Raw genomic sequence first — 20,419 nt, forward strand, 5'->3', positions numbered from 1 at the left:
TATGCCCCCCCTAAAATAATTTTGTGACCCCCCCTGCAATTTCCTTTTCGGTCAGGACCCCCTATTTGAGAAACTCTGGTCTCCCCTGTGAAATCTGTATAATATAGAGTTAAAGCACACAAAACACCAGATTACATGGGGAGAGACCAAATTTCATGTTCCATGACGTGTTTTTCGTGGCCATGAATTTGGTAGAGTCCTAATTATATTCTAAAGAGTTGGTAAAGTTAAGGGATTGTTTTGTGGGTGACAGTATGGCATAAAGAAAATTATGGGCAAGATTCTCCTCCCACAATGGTAGGAGTAACTACATAAACATGGTGTGAGCGAAGAGCTAAGCTTGAGAAATATGCGTTCACTACTGCAGCAGGTGAGGCTTCTTAAAAGCCAAATTATTCTTTTGGTGCTTTGACGTCTGCGTCTTTTGAGTTGTAGCTAATGTCATCAGCATAGAATTTTCAGACACAATGTATTTTATTTATTCCAGCCTGAGAGCAGTTTATCAAGGGTGGATCTCTTGGGAAATGTTAGCACCTAACCAAGAAAAAGTCTTACTTGTCTAAAATGCAAAGAAAAGCTACAAAGATGAACGTTTGTTACTGTAAAGTATTTTCATGTTGCATAAGCTTGAGAGCTGGACAAAATTTACCAGACATTTTAAATAGGATGTATTAATTATAAAGACACTATGTGTTAAGAGAAATGACACTGGATGAACTATCTTTGGTGTAATGGTCTGTATGGAATATACACTTTACAGAATTACAAAACGACCATGCCAAAATGAGGGAAGTGGATGCAAGAGACCTCTTTCTCCTCCATTGTCCACTGACTTAAATGAATTTACTCCGGATTTACAATGGTATAAGTGGAAAATCAGGTCCCGGGGCCAACTCCTCAGGTGGTGTAAATTGTAATGCAATTAAAGTCAATGAAGCTATTCCAGTTTATACCACCTGAGGATCTGGCTCCAGGTGTCCAGAAAAGGAAGAGGAAAACTTATGCATCAGGTATTCAGAAATGAGAGGAGAGAAGGAGATGATAAAATCAGACTTAATGTAACACCCTAGAGACTCCAGTGGAAGATATTATAATCTGAAAATGTTTTAAGAATAAATTATATTATTTTTGTAATCCTGTAAAATCTTCTGTCTTAAAACACACACTATAAAAATTGTGCACCTGTTCATATTTAAAATGAAATGTAAATGTATACAAATTAGACTAAATCCCCAGCATAAACTGCACAGCTCAGAAATATTAGCTCCCCCCTGCCTCCATGATCACTTTTCCTGTTACTTACTCAAACAACAAAAATTATCTGCTAAGTCAATTTGGACCTGATGCACAGTCCATTGAGGGAAAATATGCCCTCTACATTTAGATCCATCCAAGAGCCTATGTAAGATCCTAATTCACAAAGAAGGAAAAATTGGGTCAATAACAACTAAAAATAGATACAGTACTAAACATCTGATGAAGTGAGCTGTAGCTCACGAAAGCTCATGCTCAAATAAATTGGTTAGTCTCTAAGGTGCCACAAGTACTCCTTTTCTTTTTGCAAATACAGACTAACACGGCTGTTCCTCTGAAACCAGTACTAACAAAGATATTTGATTTTTTTTCTCACATAGTGTCTATTACTGCTTTTTCTGTCTTGTCTGCTTAGATTATAAAATCTTCAGAATAGAGACTTTGACTTGTTTGTATAGCACTGAGCACAATAAGGCCTCGATCTTGAGTGGGAAGTTTTGGTGCTCGTGGACTATTATCTATTTATTAATTACACATGTCTGTAGACCCTTATGGGTGCTGTTATACAGGACACATGCCCTAGATCTATATGGCAGTAAAGAAATTGAGCTGACATGGCCTCCACTCATCTTAAAGGTGTTCAGGGATTATTTATTTATGAATTTAAAATATGTCAGGCAGTAAAGAAGCAATCTGAGTGAAATAATACATCACACGTTCAATATGCTTGAAATGTTAAAGAAAACCATTTTTTCCTATAAGAAAAATATTGAGAGAAACAAAGCTTGGTAAAGTCTGATTGAAGTGAGGTTTGTGATGCAAGAACTGTTATTTTTTTTTAACTCGTCTGATCCATCTATATTCAAGGTATGTTGATTTTATAACTAATTTACTAATGGAATGAAGTTTCCATTAAGTGTAGCTTTTTAAAGGAGTTATTTGATGTTCTAAAATGGGAAAGGGTGGTATATAACTTAACATGGCAAAGGTATGAATATATGTCAATTCTATGCCAATTGTGTGGAAGTGGAATGTCTTCCAATGATATGTCTAGCTAGGGCATTAATGCAGAGACAGTGAAACCCAATGAACCATGCAGTCAAACACTGTAAAGCTGTAATTATTAGGGAATGATATGATAAGAGCAAAAATTCAGGATCTACCTAGAATAAGGAATGTTCCATAAAAGAATCAAATATTATTCTTACAAGTTAAATGTGGTAAATAATTAATTTTGGGCCTTTAGGACCCAATTTTCATAGCTTTTAGGACTCTAATGTTTAGCTGCCCTCTTTTTCTTTGCCTACATAATCACAGGCACAGATAATTGCAGGCACAGTTAATTTCACATGAATATCTTGGTACCTATCTATGCACATAAATCAGGTTCTCAGGCATATTTGTGACATTAAGTATACCCATCAGTAATTGCAAGCACAACATTTCTCTATGATTTTTCTGTGGCCAGAAATTGCAAGTGCAAATGGAAGGCCAATATTTAAAATAGTATTTTAAATGATATGATAATATTTATCTTAAGAAATCAAAATATTCATGATAATCAAATCATAATGCCAAAATGAAGGTCTTCCAAATTAAAGTTATGGCCAATGCAGAGAAGTTGTAATTAACTTCATTTCCCCTGCTATAAAACAAATTCAGAGAAACTTCTGCAAAACATAGGAGGTATGATATCAGGAAATTCCTGACCACCAAAATATCAAACAGATCTGGATCTAATTGAAATGGGGTCCAACAACAGACAATTTTTGGAAAGGGTTAAGGTTACCATCTGGAATAGAGTTCCCCTGAGTAGAGCTGAGATAAATGAAAACATACTCTTAAATGACTCCTTAAATCTGTTTGACCCTTTTCTAGTTCTTCAGGAAGGTTAGGAAGTTGGGAAAGGCTCTTTCTTGTTTTGGAATTCAATTAACTTGGCTTTGAATAGGACTGATTCTTTCATGGTTCATAAGCAAAACACACTAGAACTGAGATGAATAATATGACCATATTGACATTAGCTGTGATGGAATGTTTGTTGTTAAAATATCCTAAAGAAATAGTAATTAGGCTGAAAATGTTAAAAATGTGGTTTTGTGCCTCCCCCACCCCTTCTTTTGTGTCACACACATGACTTATCCTGCTATTGTTGCTGACCATTTTACATTTGGCATAAATCTGCTTGCATGTTTTTTGTTTAGTATTTTTATTGTATAGGCAATTTGTGTGTGGTGTAAAGGACCTAACCTTGCGAAAAGCTGAGCGCTTCCCTGAGTGGTGCTCAGCATCTTGAAATCCCATTAAAGTCAATGGGAACTGTAAGCCTTCAGCACCTCTCAGAAACCAGCACCAGGATCATGCCTTAAGTGTGGCCTGTTTTAAGCATTTTTAGGTTGCATAATTACCAGGGGAGGAGATTATATGACTTTCACAAATGTATCTTGTTGGGAAAGACAGGCTGCTCCGTGGCAATGATAAAGTGGGTTCTTGCAGTTCCTGCTTAATAATACATAATAATACATTTTTATTTATAGCACAGTGCTCAAAGGCCTCTGGGCACCTAACACAACAGAATCTAAAACAAAATGCAGAGATATACCTTAAACAAAACCAAGGATGACATAGCCTGATAAATAAATACGAAAGCCAGTGTAAAAATGATTTTAAAAAATACCCAACCCTTTCTACAATCCCATCCCCAGAGATGCAACAACTAAACCAAAACACCTCAGAAACAGAAAGCTAAAAAGGATACACGGTGTCTCGGGGCTCACCCAAAAAGATGTCACAAATGTGGTTTGCGGTAAAAAAAGCAAGAGTGTGCCAGAGTCACTGACCCTAGTAGATTACACGACTGGTTCACCAATTTCATACACATGATGGCATGAGAGAAAGTTCCTCAGAATGCAATGCTCCTACATTATTTAAGGCTTTAAAAATAAAACTTTGCTACACAGTCCTTTCCTGGGAATTCCTGTAGATGTGCTCAGGGTCATGACTTTTTTAGGAGGGATCTAAGGGGTATGTGTCCAGAAAGATGTCCATAGCCCAAGTGGAAATTCCAGCTGAAAAATGTTGAATATTTGACAAATAGGTTTTGGAAAGGGCCTGTTGCTCCACTGCTTCTTGGGGGCAACAAAGCAGCAGAGGCTAGTAGAAATCAACAGAGACCAGTAGAGGCCAATAGTGGCAAGCTATAGGATCTTAATGGAGTCTATTGCAATCTCTGCAAGGAAGGCTCTTTTCCAATGGCTCTATTGTGACCAGCTAGTTCAAGGGTATTCAAGGAGAGGCAAAGGCACAAAAAAGCTTGTCTTCTCTTGCACCTTTTGGTTGAACAGCAGTCCACAGCTTTCCATAAGCACAGTGCCAGGTACTTCCTAATCTCTCCTCCAGCACAAGACACACCAAAGGGAGCAGAGGAGAGACAAGAAACAGCACCATCCCTCCTTACCATGGAGCATTGACTGTTTTCTCCCACCAAAAAATGATCTTGCTCTATCAAGAGAGAAATTTGTGTACTAGTACATCACCTGGCTCTCAGTACTGGGTACACACATGGAAAACCAAGGATTTTGTGTAAGTACCATGTAAGTATAAATGTTTGAACAGTGAAGTAAATGTACAAATCTTTGCAAGAGAAAGAGATTTTATCCTGCTCAGTGCTTTTTTAGCAATATTATTTGGAAGCATATTTATAGGGTTTTTTTAAAAATAATTATCTTTAGTAAACCAACTTTTAACTAAGACATCATGAACTGGACTGTTGTGATTGCTCTGCTGGGGACAACAACTGTTGGAAGTACCCAAGGCCCTTCATGGCCTGTCCCCACCCTACCTATCCTCTCTCTTTCACTGTTGAGATTGTCAGCTCCTGTCTCTGATCAGCCAATAATGCCAGCTTCCATCTCCCATTTGCTACATTTTCAAGTAAGCACCTTCATGCTTTCTTTCATGCTTCTTATCATGCTTGAGAGGAACTCCCCATAAACATCCACAAAGCCACTTTGTTATTCATTTTCAAATCCCTCCTCAAAATTCTTCTTTGTAAGGATGCCTAAAACTTGACAGTGGCTAGGCTGCTGACGTGCAGAGACCACTCCCTATCAAGCTGACCAATATTGTCTCATTGTTTCCTTCTATTCCCCCATCGGTCTGTCTGTATCCCTCTGTTGTCTCTTTTCTTGTACTTAGCTTGTAAGCTCTTTGTAGCAGGGACTGTCTTTTTGTTCTACCTTTCTACAGCACCTAGCATACACAGGAGGTTCCTAGGTGCTATGATTATAGAAATAATAAATAATAATAAGAAAATGGGACCTCTGATTTCAAAATGAGAATAGAGGCAATTGCTTGAGCATTGGGTCAAAAGCAAGGGAACTGTGAAGCCCATTCCCAAAGACTCTGTAAGTTGCTAGCATAGGCCAGTGTAGACACAAGGAAAGCTTAATGAGCCTCAGAGGTGAGAGGAGATTGTGTCACCGCAGTACTTTACCTTCAATATATCTTTGCAGTATATTGCAATATGTCATTAGTTAGAAAAGGAGATCAGATTATACCCAAAGAAAACAAAACATACCATTTACTTCTGATATAATTATTTTACTACAAGTTTTAAAATACTACAGGGTATTAGAGCTAGTCAAAAAATGTGTTTTAGTTTCCATTAAAAGTTTCAAAGCAAATGCAGACTTTTTTAATATAAATTTTGGAGGGAATTTTTCAAGCTTTCCTAAAAAAACCCAAAACCAGAAACATTTTTGGTGATTTGGTTTTCAAATAAAATAAAATAAATAATAAAAAGATCCGTTCAATTTGCTGAAAAAATCTATTAAAAACCATAATTGTCTCATGAAAAATTCTGTTTAGCTCAAAACCCTTTTTTCACTGGGGAAAAAATTCAATTAAAAATTTCCTAGCTTTAGTTGATATCTTTCCTCTATTGTTGTATGGGGTGAAAATTGTGACATGATGCTGTTTGTGCATGTTCCGATGCAGTGCTGTCACCAAGGCCTTGATTTTGCAGTCAGATCTCAAAATCAGATTTTGCAGTCGAATTTCAGTATTAGAACATAAGTTATCATTTTATTTTGTGATCCAATGATATTGACTTACAACTTTTCTGATCAAAATTAAGTTTAGTTTTTGCTTATTGTAGGGCTGGACACAAAAACCTACATACTGAGTCTGTCCCAATGGTTTGGATGGCAACTCTACAATAGACTTTGTTTTATTAATAGGGACTGTGTAAAAATTTCACGTACATTAATAATTTCAAAATAAGTTGTTTTTATACTCTTGCATTTTCTCTCTCACACACACTTGATTTCATACACACAGAAAATATGGACTGATCCTGTGCAGAGTGTTTTTTATTGGGTCCATTGTTTATTATCCCATAAAAATTCCCTGCAATTCCAGTTAAAAATCCCATCTCTTGGATTCTTTTACTTATGGTATTAAGTCAAGTTTCTCCTTTATGTTGCGCCACAGTATAAAAGTGTCTCTGGTATTTTATAGTCAGTTAAACAAAATGATTAAAAAACTGGAATAAATGTTGAGTAGAAAGAAGGCACGTTCAGGTCTAAGAGTCTCTGTGAGCTTGGATGCTATATTTACGATCGTTGCAGACAAAATTGAAAGGCTAGTGCAGAAGGTGGAAGAGAATTGCTGGTGCCCTGGAGGAAGTGCAGCAACTGGGCTTCCCCTTGTGAGGGTGGCCTCAATGCTCTGCCTACTCCTCACCCCTACCTGCTCTGGGACAGTGCAGCAAATCCTTTCTAGTATAGACAAAGCCTAAAGAAGTTTACCTTATGGATCAATTAGATTTTGAGCCACTACTCCCTCACTCACCTGCATGGGAGAAGCAACAGTGGTCCCACTGAGGCTGCTCATCCAGTCATGCAGTGAGCATGTCAATGGTCAATATCTGTGATATGGTTTGCCCATGTAAGGGAAGTATTAGTTTCCAACTGAGTTCTAAGGCCTGGTCTACAATTAAAAGTTTTGCCAGTGTAACTGTGTGAGGGGGTGGGGAGGGAATCACACTCCACCTGACATAACTATGATGGCAAAAACACTAGACACAGTTATACTAGCAAGAGTCCTTTTGCGTGTATGTCTTATTTAGCTCAGGGAACTACTATAAGCTGTCCCTGCAAAAGTCTGAGTTTCCAAGTGCTATACCAGCAAATCCTTTCTAGAATAGACAAGGCCTAAGGACGTTTTACTATATGAATCAATTAGATTTTAGGTCACTCTTCCACTCATGTAAACAGACATAGCTCTATATCTGGCCATTTGACTTCTGCTGCAAGAAGTGCAAATATGCAAGTAACTTTACACATATGTAGTAGTCAAATCCAGATTTGCCCATGGAGTGAGCTGACATATTACAGTGATGAGCATGATATAAAAATATTGTGACAGGGTTGGGCCAGATGGCTATAGGAGAGTAATAGAAGGCAGATATATTAGCCCCAGGCTAAGTAGGTCCCTTTTCCCTGGGAAAGGTAACAGGGAAGGTTCCTGAACAATCAGGAACCTTCTAGAGACAATTAAGGCAGGCTAATCAGGGCACCTGGGTTTTAAAAAGGAGCTCACTTCAGTTTATGGTGTGCGTGTGAGGAGCTGGGAGCAAGAGGCACTAAGAGCTGAGAGTGAGAACATGGACTGTTGGAGGACTGAGGTGTACAAGCATTATCAGACACCCGGAGGAAGGTCCTATGGTGAGGATAAAGAAGGTGTTGGGAGGAGGCCATGGGGAAGTAGCCCAGGGAGTTGTAGTTGTCACACAGCTGTTCCAGGAGGCACTCTAGACAGCTGCATTCCACAGGGCCCTGGGCTGGAACCCGGAGTAGAGGGTGGGCCCAGGTTCCCCCCAAATCCTCCCAACTCCTGGTCAGACACAGGAGGAGTCTACTTAGACTGTGGGTTCAGAAAAATGGCCAAGCTGAGGGCTGCCGTGAAGCTCCAAGGTGAGCAAATCTGCCAATAAGCACAAGACCCACCAAGGTAGTGCAGGAACTTTGTCACAATATATACAGAGGGAATGAAATAGGAAAGAAGGGGTTTTACCATTGAACAAACAGTATATTCTTCCCTTGAAAGAAGAGGCCAGATGATTTCAGTGGCAAATTGAAAATCCCTACATACATATATATATTCCCTGGATATCTGATTCAGAAAATCAGGAATACATTGGCATTTAAAAATAATCCTACTGAAAAAAGGAAAAGTTAAACCAATACTACAGTATCCAGGAGTCATTACTGAACTTTGCAGAAGAAATTTGGAAGCCTTCATTTCTCAGCTGCCTCCTTCATAATGGTATAATTCCCAGTGCATTGGATTATTTCACCTTGAACATAAATTCCTTCCTGATTTTATTTGTCTTGTCGTGTCACTGTACCTTCCCTTAGCTTCAGAGATTCATTCGTCTGTGCAGTTCTAACATTACGTGCCCAGAACTATATATGTATATAAAGCAAATATGAAACTCTTAATGCTACATCTCTCACTTGTATACATAACTGGCATCAGATGGTGTACTGTTGGTCTTTTCTTAGCTATTTTTTGCTTATATGATTATTTATTTTTGATGAATATTTCATGCATTTTTCTGCAAATGACTGAAATATTTAGGTTACACTGACATGACTTTAAAGTTGGTCTCTGTAAATTGCATAGTTCCTGTAATTTACAACACTTTATTACTACTTTTATAAGATTACATTTTACGGTAATACAGTACCTTCTAATGTAATAGAGTGTCAAAATTCAGGGCAACTGCACCATATTCCTCCTCCATGATCCCTCAAAAGCATCCACTCTAGGATCCTGGCTCCTCAGCCATCACTTATCTTGGGCAAAAACCTGTGTGCCTCTCCCTCCTAGCAAGGGTTTTCTAGGCTGCACAGTTGCCTGTCTACACTGTGACATTCCCAGCAATTCAGACTGCCTAAACAAGCCAGTGTCTGCACTTTGCTTTCTCTCCAGAGGCTATCAACAGCATAGTTATAAATTACCTCACAGCTCTTTGTAAGCAAATACATTTTTTCTTAAGGTGAAAACATTACAGAGAAATCATATGTAAAATGATAAAAGAACCTATGTGCTTACTAAAAAGCTCACTAGAGGACCCCACCAACTCCAACCTTGGGCTCTGGTAGGTGTCAGTCCTTCAAAACCCCAAACTGAATTTTCCCCATGTTTACAAATTCATAACTGTCTTGGATTCTGACCAGAATCCAGGTTGGACAGAGCAGCCTTTTTTTTATATTCAGGCCTTTGAGTTTGGCCTTCAGTTACAGGTAATCTGCAGACAAAGACCGCTCCTCAGAGAATAGCTTCAAAAGGCTGTTTTTTTTGCAAAACCAGAGGTGGGGAATTTTCATTCACCTCCACCTAGGACTTCCCAAGGAAAATCACTTAATTCTTTTGGGACCAAAAGTCCATTTTTGTCTGGCACTTTGGTCAATGTAGTCCTTTGATCATACAGGCCTCACATCACATCTCCCCCAGAGAGGTTACTTACAATCCCAGCCCACAATCATATATAAACCATTAATTTAATACAATGGAACACAAAGCCACTTAATTCTATACGGTCTTCTGTATTAGACCTCTGATCAATGACTATTCTACAATAACTCTGTAACTCTTCATGTCTCTGCTGTATGTTTGCTTTTGATAGGCAACCAGTGTTGTTATTATTGATCCCTTGTCATATTCTATTATTGTCTGTATAATACAATACACAACAGGTCTCATAATCATATAGCATAAATCATAAGAATGGCCATACGGGGTCAGACCAAAGGTCCATCTAGCCCAGTATCTTCTGATAGTGGCCAATGCCAGGTGCCCCAGAGGGAATGAACATAACAGGTAATCATCAAGTGACCCATCCCCTGGCAAACAGGCTAGGGAAACCATCCTTGCCCATTTGGGCTAATAGCCATTGATGGACCTATCCTCCATGAATGTACCTAGTTGTTTTTTGAATCCTGTTATAGTCTTGGCCTTCACAACATCCTCTGGCAAGGAGTTCCACAGGTTGACTGTGTGGTGTATGAAAAAATACTTCCTTTTGTTTGTTTTAAACCTGCTGCCTATTAATTTCATTTGGTGGCCCCTAGTTCTTGTGTTATGAGAAGTAATAAATAACACTTCCTTATTTACTTTCTCTACACTAGTCATTATTTTATAGACCTCTATCATATTCTCTCTTAGTCGTCTTTTTTCCAAGCTGAAAAGTCCCAGTCTTATTAATTTCTCTTCATACAGGAGCCTTTCCATACCCCTAATCATTTTTGTTGCCCTTTTCTGAACCTTTTCCAATTCCAATATATCTTTTTAGGGGTGGGGCTACCACAACTGCACACAGTATTCAAGATGTGAGCATACCATGCATTTATATAGAGGCAATATGATATTTTCTTTCTGTCTATCCCTTTCTTAATGATTCCCAACATTCTGTTTGCTTTTTTGACTACTGCTGCACATTGAGTGGATGTTTTCAGAGAACTATCCACAATGACTCCAAGATCTCTTTCTTGAGTGGTAACAGCTAATTTAGACCCCATCATTTAATATGTATAGTTTGGATTATGTTTTCCAATGTGCATTACTTTGCATTTATCAAGATTGAATTTCATCTGCTATTTTGTCACCTCACTGTTTACCCCTTTTTCCAGATCATCTATGAATATGTTAAATAGGACTGGGCCCAGTACACACCCCTGGGGACACCACTATTTACCTCTCTCCATTCTGAAAACTGGCCATTTATTCCTACCCTTTGTTTCCTATCTTTTAACCAGTTACCAATCCATGGGAGAACCTTCCCTCTTATCCCATGACTACTTACTTTGCTTAAGAGCCTTTGGTGAGGGACCTTGCCAAAGGCTTTCTGAAAATCTAAATACACTACATCCCCCTTGTCCACATGCTTGTTGACCCCCTCAAAGAATTCTAGTAGATTGGTGAAGCATCATTTCCCTTTACAAAAACTCTTCCCCAACAAATTATGTTCATCTATGTGTCTGACAATTTTGTTCTTTACTATAGTTTCAGCCAATTTGCCCGGTATTGAAGTCAGGCTTACCAGCTTCTAATTGCCAGGGTCACCTCTGGAGCCCTTTTTAAAAATTGGTGTCACATTAGCTATCCCCGAGTCATTTGATACAGAAGCTGATTTAAATGATAGGTTATAGACTACAGTTAGTAGTTCTGCAATTTCACATTTGAGTTTCTTCAGAACTCTTGGGTGAATACCATCTGGTCCTGGTGACTTATTGCTGTTTAAGTTATGAATTTGTTCCAAAACCTCCTCTAATGACACTTCAATCTAGGACAGTTCTTCAGATTTGTCACCTAAAGAAAATGACTCAGGTTTGGGAATCTCCCTCACTTCCTCAACCTTAAAGATCAATGCAAAGAATTCATTTAGTTTCTCTGCAATGGCCTTATCATCCTTGCATGCTCCTTTAGCATCTCGATCGTCCAGTGGCCCCACTGGTTGTTCAGCATACTTCTAGTGACTTTAGTGGAACAATGCAACTTTCACCAGCAATGGGCATGTTTACACTGCAGCTAGGACAGTGTCTCCAAGCCTGAGTAGACAGACTCACAGTTGCTGTGGTCAAACTAGCATGCTAAAAATAGCAATGTAGACATTGTGGCATGGGCAACGGTTTACAGCTGCCCAAGTCCAAACACATCCAGGACCTTGGGTCTGAGCTTGGACAGCTAGCCCAAGCAGCTGCCTGTAACGCAACATCCATCCTGCTATTTTTAGCATGCTAGCTCAAGCAGCACTAGTGTGAGTCTATCTACCCAGGCTGGGAGGCTTGCTCCCAACTGCAGTATAGACATACCCAGAGAATCTGGCCCTTGTGCCTTGTAGAGGACATTGGAGACAATGGAGTTATGCTGATTTACATCAAATGACAATTTGGTCTGAATCAAGACAGCCTCTTTCTTGGAAAGCTTAGAAAAACTAACAGAGAAAGGCAAGTTACATTGGGAGACCCAGAGGAAGTCTCAGTTTAGATAAAAGTTATTTAGATAATATTTATTTCCCCAACTTAAGTTGGTAATTTTAACATGTATTATGTTTGTGGACATTGTGGAAGAAATGAGTCTTTAAGTGGAATCCTAGGCCCTGATTTTGTAAAGCATCTAAGCACATGTTTAACTTAATGCAAATTTGGCCTGTTAATTTCAATGGGAAGTTAAGCCTACGCTTAAATACTTTGTTGAATCATGGCCTGAATGAAGTAATGATGGGGGCAAGTGCTGGTCAAATACTTTCCATCAAAGCAGCTTTTTTTATCTGAAAAGAAATTTTGGCAAGAAAAGACCAATTTCAATTAATGTGGGGTTTTTTTTTAAGGCGTTGGGGGAGATTGTTGAATGCGTTATAGTCTGACTGACTAGAGACAAATATAAACTGGAATACTTGGCTAACAGGGTATATATTTTAAGTAAAAATGTGAATGGTCGTAAAGGTGTCAGAATGACAGCACTGGGGAAATGAAGTCTTCTCTTTATCCACATGAGACAGTTCAAGTTTCCTCACATATGTCAGCAGCTTTTGTCTCCAAATCAGAAGGAACACCTCTGGGTAGAAATGGTGATTTGGTCTTTTTGGTATTCAGTAATGATGGGGTGTTAATGGTATTTTAGGCCCCCTTTTCTCTGCCATAACATTTGACTCTGCAATCTGTGGTTTACTGCAAAAGTGGTTTACTCCGTAAGGGCTCAACTCAAATCTCTCTAAAGTTAATGAGATTGGAGTTGGCAAGTCCTTTACTGATCAAAGATTCCTGGTCAGCCTACCTATATTCACAGGGAATTACCCAGCCACAGACAGATAGCCCTGGTGTACACTACAGATTTACTCTGGTGTAAGTACATTGCTCGGGAATGTGAATAATGGTAGTTATACAGACCTAAGCACCGATGTAGACAGCGCTGTGTCGGTGGGAGAGTTTCTCCCACTTGACGTAGCTACTGCCTCTTGCAGTGGTGGATTAACTACGCTGACAGGAAAGCTCTCTCCCATTGGCACTGAGCGTTTCATTAAAGTGCTACAGCAGTGCAGCTGCATCAGTACAGCTTCGCCGATGCAGCCTTTTACGCGTAGACCTGCCCATAGACTACACACGCATTAAGAAAGAAAAGAAATAGAATAAATAAAAGGAAACTTCCATTTGGCTTTGAATACGGAAGCCTCAAGATTCTGGACTTGTCTCACCAGCAAGATTTCCCCACTAACTCAATGTTTGGCAGCTTGAACGCTTACATGGTTTAGGATTGTGAGCTTGAACGCTGGACTTGTTTCTTTCTCTTCCCACTGTCAGTCATGCTTGGGAGAGTCTTCCCTGTCCAAGATGGCTGAAGCAGAAGGAGAACAAGTTTCACCAATTTGAGCCTATAGCCAGACAGCCACTTGATCTCCAAATATGTCAAGAGACTGATTAACTGCAACCAAGAGAGTATATCTAGTGGGTGGTTCTTAAAGTTTTACAACTGTTTACATCTGAAAGCCAGTCCAGGGCAGAGTTAGAGGAAGAAAATGGTCAAAAAGAAAACTGTGGGTTCACCACAGACACCATATTGCATGCCAAATAATCAGAAGAGTGGATATAATCTACATGTTTGGAGTTATCAAAACTTTTCTGAATGGGTAGGGCCATCTTAGCATCTACTAATCAATACTATTTATTTCTGCTGCATTGCATATGTTTCTCATAAGGCTATGCTATTCCTTCAGTACTTAAACAAAGCTATTCTATCCAGTTATTTATAGTAGCAAGTGTGCTTACAGTATGCTGGATTTCAATCTCCCACAGAACTCTGAGGCTCTGTAAGCGGTGGCAAATTTAGTTGGGGATCTTAACACAAGCAAGTTAAAGATAGACATGAACTCTTTGCAAATCAGAGGTACTACAAGACCCAAGGATTTAGAAAGCCACAGATATTTTAGCAAGCAACAACACATAGCCCAGGATTTTAGTGCAAATGTGTTATTTGATATAATAGGAAGAGGACCTTTTAAAGAATTATTTGCAAATAATGTTTGCAATGGGGGTAGGAGGAGTGTTAAATTATATTCACTTTGGTAGCTCCCCAGAGGTCTTATCTGAAACATTGCCATTTAGTTTAAAGCCTGAGACTCTGAATCTATACCACAACTCAGTAACTGACCATTTCGCTTAGACCAATTTAGTCTAGACATCTCTACTTCATTGAAGAGGTTCTGTTGATCCAAGCTCTCCTTTTTCCAGGGATGTGCCAGTGACTTCAATTCTGTTCCCAGACTGTCTCCTAACTCTGTCTCCATGTTGACATCTTCTTGCCTCTGATGGTCTTCTGATCTAGTGATATCTTTGTTCCCCTAAGGATAAAGTGCTGGAACAGGAGGGTCCTGGAGGTTTTGTTTTGTTTTTAGGGACAAGGCAGCTGTTGGTCCTCTTACTGGTATGGCGACTCATGGGAGGGACACAAAGGGGGGCACCACCTAAAGGGGGGGCACATGACCTCTCCACGTGACCTCCCACGTGACTCCTCCCCATCACACCCCCAGCCCAGGGCCCCCACACTCTCCCCATCCCTTCCCCATCCCACGTTACTGGGGATGGGGGGGAGTTCTGTCCTCCTGCTATACCATCTCCGCCTGGCATTCCACTGCTCTTCCTGGCAGCCAGGCCCCGGAGCCACTCCTGGATGCTGCCCAGTGCAGCAGAGCAGCTGCCTGAGAGAGTGTCTGGCATTCCCAAGCAGCCATAGCGCTGCATTAGGCAACGTTCCAGACAGTGTGGCTGGAAGAGGAGAGGCTCTGGCCCCTCCCTTTTCTCTCCTTGCCTGGGCCGATGGGGGCACTTGAGCCTTTGTGCCCCTCCCACTGGTCTCCTTTTGCAGATACAAATTTACACCTGCGGATATGGATAACCGCGGATAGAAATCAGTATCTGCTGAAACACAGGGCTCTCCCAGGAACTGCAGCAGTGAAAGGAGCAGAACATGGGGACGCCTGGCAGTCCCACGCTGGCAGCTCCTCCATTGCAGCTGCACCACCGCCAGCCCCACCTCCAGCCCTTCCCCGCAGTTGTGTCTCCTGTCTGGGGTCTGTACAGCCCCGGTGAAGGACAGGGCTGGGGGCGATACAGCTGCGCAGGAGGAGTTGCCCGTGTGGGGCTGCCCAGTGGGCATGTTCTGCTCCTTTTGCTGCTGCGGTTCCCGGGAAAGCCCTTCAGTGTTCAGTGGTTACCAAATGTGTCTTTCCAGTATGGCATACCGGCAATAAATGTCTTAATGGTATGGCATACCTGACCATATTAGATTACTTGCACCACTGGTCCTCAACAACTGAAAACCAAAATATTTCAGGCAACCTAGTGAACATTTTTAGTAAACTCCCCAAGGTTTGCCCAGCTGGCCACCATTTTTCAGTTGCAGGAAACCAAAAAGAATTCAGTTTTTGTTTTTTCATCAAAAACTTGGAAAAAATGTAGAAATTTATTTTCATTAACATTTTTCATGGGAGGAAAAATATCAGATCCCAACAAGCTCTATAGAATTGTTCAGTCACAATTTCAAGTTTGTATTGAGAAATGGAAAGTTTGAACAGGTTCTTAATATATATGAACTGATTTAAAGCAGCAGACAAAGGAGTTGATAGAAAAAAGTTGAACAAAGCAGTGGAGAACATATTGTGTGCAACAATTCCGAGTTAGCAGAGAAATGGACTAGAAGATCTAACAGATTATCTAGTGTTTCTATGACTCAGTGAGCAGAGCCTTAGAAATGCAAAGACAGGATAACAGAGCCAAAATAGGCAGTTGAGAGAGAAGTAAATAGAAAATTACCAACAGAACATCAGTTGTCTGATTTTCTATTGTTTGCCTTTTGCATAGTCATTCACACCTATGGAATATGGATGCAAATTGCTACCAAATTTTGAATGGTATAATGTTTGTAACTATTTTGTACTTCTTTTGCACAAGTGTAAATGACTACATTAGTTAGGCTTTCTCTTCACTACCAAGGTAAATTGACTTAAGTTACACTACTCCAACTACATGAGTAATGTAACTGGAGTCGATGTAGCTTAGGTTGACTTACCACAGTGTCTTCACTGTGTTGCGTCAACAGGAGAGTGTCTCCCGTCAACTTACCTTACTCTTCTCATTCCGGTGGAGAACCAGAGTCAACCAGAGAGTGCTCTGCTGTCAATGTAGCAATTTCACTAGATCCATTAAATTGACACCTGCTGCATTGATTGCAGCGGCGTCGTTCTCCGCGGTAATGAAGACAAGCCCTTAGATTTTAACTTCTTTGGAGCACGGACTATCTTTTTTGTTCTATGCTTGTACAGCACCTATCAGGCTAGGGTCCTGTCTGAAACTCCTAGGTGCTATTATAATACACATAATAAATAATGATAATAATAATAATTAATAGGTGGAGCATTATGACTGAAAATACTATCCTGCCTTGATACAACAGGTGGAGTGTAAAATGGGCTGTGAAATAGTTAATAGGAATCATGTGGCTAAATTACTATGGAACATTTTAAAAATGTTCCTCTTTATGTTAAGTTGCTACTCCTCTTATATTATGCACTGTTCAGACTCCTCAACCTGCAAACTTTTCATTAATTTCTTTGAGGGTCAGGCTCAGTTATTATCGACTCTACAATTTGGTTCATGGAAAATCCATTATTTTCACAGCTCTGTTCCTCTAGCAAGTATGGAAGTTGGTTTTGATAAAGATGTAAGGATATGATTTTCTTTGAAAATACAACCTGCCTCTTGGCAGCCCAGAAGGTCTTCAGAGGAATTGAATTTTACTGCAGTTTGCTATCTGATGTGCGAGTGGAGAGCTGGGATTTAAGTTTTTCTGCTAAACCTTTATTGTTCAATAGCTCTGTAAGAAAACTGTTTTAACTGGCACTAATTTGGGAAGGCAACTTCTGCCTCTCATTGTGTACAAGTTATATTTTTGCAGGAATGGCTTAGCAAACGAATAAAAGACAGTAGAACAATCTCGTGATAATTTTACAGCAGATGAGTTCATAGTTATCTAGAGTTTACCCAGTTTATCACTCTGGGATTCTATTTACCCTCTATCTCCCTGCCGTATTTCAGCAGTAGCTGTACTTTTGATCCCTTCTCTGTATGTGTCTGAGAGCACCCCCTCAATGTCTCAGGCTTGTGCTTTTACTTCATTAGGTAAAATCCTATGATTCTCCCACTCTCGGACCAGGGTACTATACTAGAACCCCCCGGTGCCAACTGCTATTGCACCTCAGCACCTACAATTCTTCCCTCTGGAAGCTATGACCAGCTGTGAACATAGTGACCCAAAACCGCTGTGACAGGTTTGGTCACAGAGATCCCCTTGGGACTGTCACCTAATGAGCTGAACTTACCTCTGAGTCCATTTTCCCTGCCAGCTTGGGACTTCCAGAACCCTGTCTCGTTGATCCAGACATGCTAGCCTGCTGCAACACAGACCCAGGGTCTGGTCCATGCCCCCAAAGCTGCAGACTTAATTGAAAACAACTCAGCAGGTTACCTGTCTCCAGCACCCAGACACCCCGTTCCTAATGGGATCCAAACCCCAAATAAATCTGTTTTATCCTGTATAAAGATTATACAGGGTAAGCTCATAAATTGTTCACCTTCTATAACACTGAGAGAGAGAGATATGCACAGCTATTTGCTCCCCCAGGTATTAATCACTTACTCTGGGTTTATTAATGAACAAAAGTGATTTTATTAAGTATAAAAAGTAGGATTTAAATGGTTTCAAGTAATAGCAGACAGAACAAAGTAAGTCACCAAGCAAAATAAAGCAAAAACATGCAAGTCTAAGCCTAATACGTTAAGAAACTGATTACAGGTAATATCTCACCCTCAGAGATGTTCCAATAAGCTTCTTTCACAAACTAGTTTCCTTCCTAGTCTGGGCCCAATCCTTTCCCCTGGTACAGTCCTTGTTAGTTCCAGCAGACATCTCAGGGGTTCTCTCATCACTGGCAACCCCCTTTTTGCTGCTCCCCACCCCCTTTTGAAGCTTTGGCACAAGGCGGGAATCTTTTGTCTGTGCTTGTCCCCACCCCTGCCTCATCAATGGAAAAGTATAAGGATTAAGATGGATTCCAGTATCATGTGACATGGTCACAGTAAGACCCTAGTCTCCATTCTTCCTGGGTTGGCCCACACATACACCGGAAGGTTTGCAAGTAAATAAACCACTTATAACCAATTGTCCTAGTCAGTGGGAGCCATCAAGATTCTAAACCACCATTAATGGCCCACACTTTGCATAATTACAATAGGACCTCAGAGTTATACTTCATATTTCTAGCTTCATATACAAGAATGATACATGTATACAAATAGGAGGAATATAATCAGTAGGTTATAGCCTTTGTTATACCTTACAAGAGACCTTTTGAATAAAGCATATTCCAGTTACATCATATTCACAGACATAAGCATATCCATAAAACATATGGAGTGCAATGTCACAACCGCCTTCTTAAAACAAAGTATTATTAAATTTTAACAGCAGGAACGAAACATAACAAGAGAAAAGGATGAAATCAACAAAAGGCCAACCAAATGTCTGGCCATCCTGAAACAGGCAGGCCATTTGGCTGATTTTAAGCCAGATATTCCTGTTTTTAAATGGTTTGTCCTCTGTCCGGTACTGAGACAAGACCAGTCGTGGATGGAGGATGCCATTTTGAAGAGCATGCTGCCCCCGCCCCTGCCAGTGTGACCTCACACACGTCACGCTGGCAAGGGCAGGCTCACGCAATTCCCAGAAGTACCATAATCTGGTGTTCTGAGGATGTGAGTGGCCACCCTATCTTGAAATGGAGACCTAGACAGACTAATCTTCATAGAGAGACCCAGTCTCTCGAGATCTGGGGTGCAGTTCCTCCTACTTAACCATCTGACCCCTCTAGAGGATGTCTGTCTTTAAGCCCCTCTAAGCCCTTTGTAACACTCCCTGCCTCCTAAGGGGCTCCTCCTGGAGACAACTTGTCTGGCAGGCCCAGGAAGGGGCCACAGCAGGGTATCAAAGTAAATGTTTCTTCATTTTTCCCCAAGCATTTGCCTGAAGATATGAATATCAGGAACCACCGCTTTTCCTGGGCGCAATTCCTGACAAACCTGATAGTGAATTGACACAGTACATGCATCCAGTAACCAACACAATGATGTGACCAAGAAACAGCATTCATAAATTATCAGAGGCAGCTCCAAAGCCATCACATCCCCTTTTAGTGGTATTATTATTGATCCCATAGTATACGTTTCTTTCAGCAGCATGGAGTGCTGTCCAATCTCAAGATTTTTATTATGACTCTTGTGATAGTTAGTGTTTTTCTTAATGCTCCAGCTCTAGGAGTTCTGTGATTACATGAAACTATCAGCTTTCACTTTAAAAAAAAAAAAAAGAAAGAAAGTAAGTTTCTCACCCTCCTTGTTGCAGGAAAGCATGAACCCTGAATACCAGAAGGCAAATAAAAATAACACCAAATCCATTATTTTTAAAAATCTTACAATTTGGAAACCAAACTCATGATTTTTTTCCTGGACCAAATCCAAGGATTTTGAATTCTTGGGGTTGGCCACATTTCTTGTACTATATAAGGAGGTATTCAGAGGACCAGGTGATGCTGCTGCTGCTGACCCCTGAGTAACCTGGCCCCGTATCTGAAAGTGTCTCCTCCATCATGTTTGAATGGGCAGAAATGAGAACCATTTTTTATTGTTAAAGGTATAACTGGTGTTTTAATGGATCAGAATATCAACTTTCTGAGACCTAATGATCCCATATAGCTAAAATGCACATGATTAAATTAGGGGCTTAATTTAACTACACCTCGGTGTCAGGCTCTGAAAAACAATCATACTAAATTGCATTGAATAGCTAATGTAATCCATACCATCTGATCTGGGATGTGACATCCTGAAGCAGCATCCATTAATTTTTCAATGAAATCCTCCAATGGTGTTGTAATTCACGGATTTGTAGATCAGAGATGGGAAAGGCCTATCTTTAAATTCATCTAATCCATCCCCCTCCCAAAGTGTTTTTTTTTTCTTTACTGTGTATTTTTCAGTTCGTTGTCCAA

The sequence above is a fragment of the Lepidochelys kempii genome, chromosome 3, assembly GCF_965140265.1.
Source record: "Lepidochelys kempii isolate rLepKem1 chromosome 3, rLepKem1.hap2, whole genome shotgun sequence".
Classification (NCBI taxonomy): domain Eukaryota; kingdom Metazoa; phylum Chordata; order Testudines; family Cheloniidae; genus Lepidochelys; species Lepidochelys kempii.